A 6,786-nucleotide genomic window follows, 5' to 3' on the forward strand; every position below is an offset into this window, starting at 1 on the left:
CTTCTAGTGAGGGCAGGTTGATTTTATGGATCAGTGCGAAGCACTGTCACAGGACACCTACAAGAGCTGTGGATTTTGGGACTCGATAGGAAGCTCGCATGAGGACACACGAAGATACTCAGTGATTAACACTATTTACTTGCAGTCAGATTAATTACTACACTGAAAGCTAATTCTAAACATTAGAGAAGCAAATGATGCAACTGGTTGAACAGAAGTTGGTAAGTCCATGAGGTGAGAGCTATGGAAATAGTAATCACTAGCAGCACAGTACAATTTGATCTTCGAGAGTAACACTCTAAGTGAGAAAAGAAGACTTCTCGGAGCTTATGCGAGGCTAGCGACACGGAGTTGGCACTCAATCGATCTAACTGAGAACTCTGTCTGAATGCAGAACATAAGCTTTTAAGGGATTGTGGCGGAGCAGTATTTCTCCCTTCCTATGATCGGCCCACCAATCCACCGACATTTCGGCCAATCTGATCAGTGGCCCTGTACCTCCAGGGCACCTCTGGTCAACCACAGATTCATCCCCTTCTCATACTGTGAAGGTAGTGATGCCCCTGGCTTTTACATTAACAAACTCCAGGTTTGGTAGCAACAGCACTCAAAGCAAAGCACTCCGTCTTCATGTCACAAGTGGCCCATCGGGACCATCCGACCGCCGTTCCATCCTCATTGAAGATGTGGATAGGAGGCGCGTGTGGTCAGCACACCGCTCTACCGGTCGTTATGATGGTTTTCTTTGACCGAAGCCGCTACTATTCGGTCGAGTACCTCCTCAATTGGCATCACGAGGCTGAGTGCTCCCCGAAAAATGGCAACAGCACACGGCGGCCTGGATGGTCACCCATCCAAGTACCGGCCACGCCCGACAGCGCTTAACTTTGGTGATCTCACGGGAACCGGTGTATCCACTGCGGCAAGGCCGTTGCGGTAGCAACAGCGTTCAGCTGAAAGTTAAACATCACTGGCCTTCCTCTTACGGCCAGAAACGACAGTGCTTTACGTCACTTGGCCCTGCTCTGAGGCCTCTCGTGAGTGGGGACCACTGTTGTAGCATTCTAACCAGTGTAAACCGACTGACGTAACTGTTCCCAGAGGCACGTATCAAGCTTGCTGCCTCTGCTAAGACGTGCCTTTTCATCTGTTCGTCACCATCTTCTGTTGCAACCTCTTGCAACACTGTCTGGGTGGTGGATGTGAAGTGAAACTTGCGCATGGGACTGCTGCCAAGAGCGTCTGCAATTCGCAGGGCACTGGCATTATTGCTTACCTCCAGTAACCTAAAAGCTAACATATTTTATAAAACGCATTTCAATCATCAGCTGTTTATTTGTCTCATTAGTCATTTACAGGTTACAGTTATTAACCATCATCCACGATGGCTATCACCATCTACATTAAAAAATTATCAAAGTACAATGCATACAAAAATAGCAAAACTCAACAAATATATTGGTGAAAAAGTCGTTTGGTAAACATACAGGGTACAACAGATTAGTTAAAGCATCCCATATTCTTTTGAATGTTTATATGCACAGTTGTTGTTATATCCGGAATGTTTATATGCACAGTTGTTGTTACATCCGGATCCCGCTCCAGCTACCGCCAGGTGTGGGTTGTTACTATGGATTTTGGCAATGCAAGTTTCAGAGGGTGGCCGTATGTCCTTCCTGTCGCCACCCCGTACCCCCTGGGACGGTAGTAGTGTACCCCAGCTGTCTGCATCTAGTGTAAACCGTGAAATAGTGCGTAAGTTTTTCAAATGTCTGCGAGTCGTGGAACTGAGGCTGGGCGTGGGGACCATCTTGGTATTCACCTAGTGGGATGTGGAAAACCGCCTAAAAATACATGGAGGCTGGCTGGCACACCGGCCCGTCGTCATTAATCCGCCGGGCGGATTCGATCCGGTGCCGGCGCGCCTACCCGAGTCCAGGAAGCAGCGCATTAGTGCTCTCGGCTAACCTGGCGGGTCTTCTATGCATGGTACTTTCAAAATTTTTTTATGTTAATGTTGATAGATATCCTGGATGACGGTTAATAACATAAACTGGTGGATGACTAGTGGGACAAATAAACAACTAATGGTTGAAATGCATTTCATAAAATACTTTACGGCTGTTGAACCTCACCACATGGAAACATTGCTAACATATTTGCCTACTCTCTGCATTATGTCTCTGATTCCCTATGTTGGAGCGTTCTCGTTAGTTTCCAACAGGCTGAAGCTGAACTATGTACAGGTCAATATATCGTCAATGTATGACAGAGTTGCAGTCTGACTGGGTGCAGGAAACATTTGAGTCAGCCAAAAGCGCCCAAGCAGAAGTGGACCTTACCTGCTACCTATATCAGATACGACGTTTAGTCAAAAAATGTTCAAATGTATGGGAAATCTTATGGGACTTAACTGCTAAGGTCATCAGTTCCTAAGCTTACACACTACTTAACCTAAATTATCCTAAGGACAAACACACACACCCATGCCCGATGGAGGACTCGAACCTCCGCCGGGACCAGGGATGGGAGTACTTTGATTGCTCTAGGAAAAGGCTAATCTAACTAGTTCACTTTATTACAGAAATGAATAAAATATTTTCTTAACTTTCACAGAGTTATTTGCGACATGACTGCCACTGACTATAGAAACGTCACTTGATGCACAGATTAACAAACTGTTTTGTTGCAATACAAAATGCAACGTTTACGAAGGTACATATCATAGATGATGATGTTGCGTCTTTCAGATGAGGTCATGAACCGGGCTGAGCGCTTTTGTGCTTGGCGCTGTATATTGACCTCCGGGGCGAGGGTGTTGCTATGCATGGAGGGGAAGAACGGATCGTGGTTTTCATGACCGCCTCCTATACATCATTGTGGATTGCAGCGAGACTGTTCTAACGTGTGTGTTATCGATATGTGATGATGACTTTGATGTGGCACAGCGATCTTTGGACAATATCACATGGCCAGTAGTGTATGTCGAACGTCTATTGCTTTGGTAATGATTCCACACTCCCAACACTGTTTGTTTCCAAAGACTTTGTAAAAGACTTCATCCTGCTGCTGAAATTTTGTCCAACCTTTTGGAATGAATTGTTTCTGCGGCTGCCACAGAAGATGTAACAAGGTATAGTGCCTTCAACCGTGTAACAATTGCTGGTCAAAGACAAAGAATGGTAGGAGGACAGAAAAATTCCAGTTTTTGGTCCCGTGTGTGGGAGGAATGGAACTTCTCTATGTGGCTTTTGAATGTGCGAACAAACCATTCTGCTTCACCAGGAGACTGTTGGTGAAAAGCTGCACAAAACTCTTGGAAATCGGCTAACTTGAGTTGTGGACCATTGTCCGCGACAGTGATCTCAGGAAGACCTTCAAGACAAAGAACAGAAGACAAAGCCTATACCATATTTGCGGTACTGGCGGATGTCATGCTGACAGCAAAAACGTGTTCCTCAATGGACTGACGAAATCAGTATGACTGCACTGCTGTGGTCCAGCTGAATATGACCACTCACAAAAGCATTACAGGGAAGCTGACTGCTTTTCTGCACAAACTTTACAACGAGAGGCCAGCTGCTCAGTCAGAGCGCCCACGTCTTGCCGAGTACAATGACGGCAGATGAGTTTCTTTGGGCGAGATACGCTCCAATGACCTTATTGCAATAAAGACAGAATTTCCTGCTGTATGGATTGAGGATTCACGCCACACGCATCGTCGTTCTCTGTATGCAATACCGGAACAGCTGATCGTGCAGAATTCGTGTGATGACGCAAAAAATAGCGTCACTTTACTGGATGGGGAATTTCTTTCAAATTACGTGGCCACCAATGGTACACGTATTGGAAAACAATCTGGAGAGCTGAGACCGAAGCAGTTCCTGCTGCAACAAGTCAAAAGTCAAGAGGAACATTTTGAAGACATTCAATAGCCTGAGAATAGATTTGAAAACGTGATTTTCCAGGTGAATCAAACGCTGTGTCGGTACCGACCTGTAACCAAGACAACGTGTCAGTGTTCGAATGTTGGGTAGTGGGCTTGTACAAGAAATCTTACTGATAATTAGATATCAGAACCCAACGTTGCAATTTTTGCTCTGACCGAGGTGGGACAGGATTGTCAACGCTGTCAAAGGCAGATGATCTGTCAACAAGAACTTACGGCAGTACAAATACTGATAGAAATTCCTAACACTGTACAAATAGTTACACTGCGCTTTGTTAAGAGTTTGAGGGTAAAGCAGTAGGTTTGTCAGAAGAACAAATCTTATGGGATAGCACTGGTCCAATCCCATAAGAAGATGCCTCCAGCTAACATGAAGACTTGGCTGGATCAAACTGAATCAAACATCTACGGCTTAAGAATGCCTGTTTCAATTGCTGAAATGCGATCTGGTGTTCTTTGGACCACACAAGAGGAACATTATCCCAGCGCAGCCGATTAAGCAGCGTGCAGCTTAGGAATAAATATTATATAATAGGTGAGCCCCCTGTGACTAATTAGAGCTCCTTAATGTTACGGGCGTACGACCAATGACGACAATGTTGTCCAGATAGTTACTACAAGAAGGGAGTTTTGCTGTTAACTGTTACAGGAACCGCTGAAAAATTGCAGCAGTCGAAGCATTTCCAAATGGTAGTCTTTGAAACTGGAACAAACCTAAGTGTTTTTATCACAAAATATTGCTTAGACTGTTCGTGCAGTCGTAGCTGCATACATATGCCTCTCTCAAATCTATCTTTGAAAAGTATATGTTCTGTTCGTCTGTCCATCAGTTCCTCCAGAAGTGGAAGAGAAAAAGAATCCATTACAGTCAGAGTGAGGGTTTACCGTTGCCTTTACGTTGATACACAAACGTTCAGACTGAGCAAAGGTGATGTCCATTGGCTTGCAGGTCTCATAACCCAAGCGCAGTTGCTGAACAACTTGTTCACGTATTGCATGGGGGACAAGTAATATGTGAAAAAACCGCAGCTTTGTGTTATCCTTCACAGTGATGTGTACTTCAACGTCTTTTGCCCTTACTAGACCTGGTTCAAATAGTTCCTTGTACTTACAAGTCAGAAGCTTTAGTATGAGGCACAGAAACACCGATTTTTAACACACTGTTCTGAATGGACAAGGTGAACAAATCAAAGAAATCTAAACGAAATACGTTTTCACAGGTTTTGGAATTGAGTTCATGAAAAGAAACACACTTGTCACACACTGGAAAGTTGCTGGCAAACCACACAAGCCAAGGACTAGACTTTCTAGTTCATTATATGGAGACAACGCAGAAGAGTCTATAGTTATGGGCTACCCATTCTGACATAATTGTCTTTAAATGTTCAAATGTGTGTGAATTCCAAAGGGACCAAACTGCTTAGGTCATCGCTCCCTAGACTTACACACTACTTAAACTAACTTAATGTTATGCTAAGAACATCTCACGCACCCATGCCCAAGGTAGGACTCGAACCTCCGGCGGGAGGGGCCGCACAGTCCGTGACATGAGGCCTCTAAACGTGCGGCTACTCCGCGCGGCAATTGTCTTTATTTATGAAGGAAACAGAAGGACTAGTGTTCAACTGCAACATATTTGTTTTACGTTCCACTTATAAATGAACATAAAGTTTGTTCACCTGCCTGTGCATAGCAGCGGAAGAATTCTGCGATGCGGAAGTGCTAGGTTCAGCTCGCACCTGAGTGAGTGGCGCCGCCTGTACCATCAACACTTTTCGACTGTGAAGCTGTGGCCACTGCTTCCACGTATATGCAAAGTCTGAATCTGATCTTCATGTCCACACTGGAAGCAACTAGTATCACAGCAACGACAAATTTTCTTATGATGCCTCAAAAAGCACAGAAGACACGATTTTCTCTAAGAGTTTTGTAACACACGCCTTGTGCTATGAGACGGAATGTTTTTACTTCTACTGTTTTAATTACTGTCTTAATTATGTGAATACTATCCTGTACATGAGACTGAGTCTCTGATGTTGTTGTGGTCTTCAGTCCAGAGACTGGTTTGATGCAGCTCTCCATGCTACTCTACTCTGTGCAAGCTTCTTCATCTCCCAGTACCTACTGCAACCTACATCCTTCTGAATCTGCTTAGTATATTCATCTCTTGGTCTCCCTCTGCAATTTTTACCCTCCACGGTTCCCTGTCTGACGCACTCGCAAAAAAAAAATAAATAAATAAATAAATAAATAAATAAAAAACATGGAGCCTCAAATCAACCTCTGCTGAGTCCACAATTTTGTGAGATTCCTCTATGGACAGAACTGTTTTTGAATCAGGGCCAGGGAAGCAAATGCGTGCGCCTGATACGTTCTGTCTAATAGCGTCAAGAAACTGTACTTCACTATCGCTAATTCGACAAGAACATTTAAACTTGCAATACCTGGTGAGTCCTCTGAGTTGTGCTGTCCACTGTTTGACGGTCTGAGCGGGCTGCTGCCTCAGAAGAAAAAATTTAAACTGTGCAACTGCTACATGGATTCGACTGTCAAAGTAATCATTTAATAATTTTACAATATCGTTGAACGTAAATTTCTCGGGATAAGTTTCGACACACAGTTTAACACAGAGGTTATAAACTTCGGGATCAATGGAAGATAAAAATAAGAATTGCGCCCGCATCTCGTGGTCGTGCGGTAGCGTTCTCGCTTCCCACGCCCGGATTCACGGGTTCGATTCCCGGCGGGGTCAGGGATTTTCTCTGCTTCGTGATGGCTGGGTGTTGTGTGCTGTCCTTAGGTTAGTTAGGTTTAAGTAGTTCTAAGTTCTAGGGGAC

The 6,786-nt window shown here is 44.4% G+C and overlaps 1 pseudogene; it reads right to left on the minus strand.

Moving 5' to 3' along the window:
* Nucleotides 1-818: 818 nt before the first annotated feature.
* LOC126419826 (5S ribosomal RNA) lies at nt 819-936 on the minus strand (annotated as a pseudogene).
* Between the last annotated feature and the right edge of the window lie 5,850 nt (nt 937-6,786).

Source organism: Schistocerca serialis, chromosome 1 (assembly GCF_023864345.2).
Source record: "Schistocerca serialis cubense isolate TAMUIC-IGC-003099 chromosome 1, iqSchSeri2.2, whole genome shotgun sequence".
Taxonomy (NCBI): Eukaryota; Metazoa; Arthropoda; class Insecta; order Orthoptera; family Acrididae; genus Schistocerca; species Schistocerca serialis.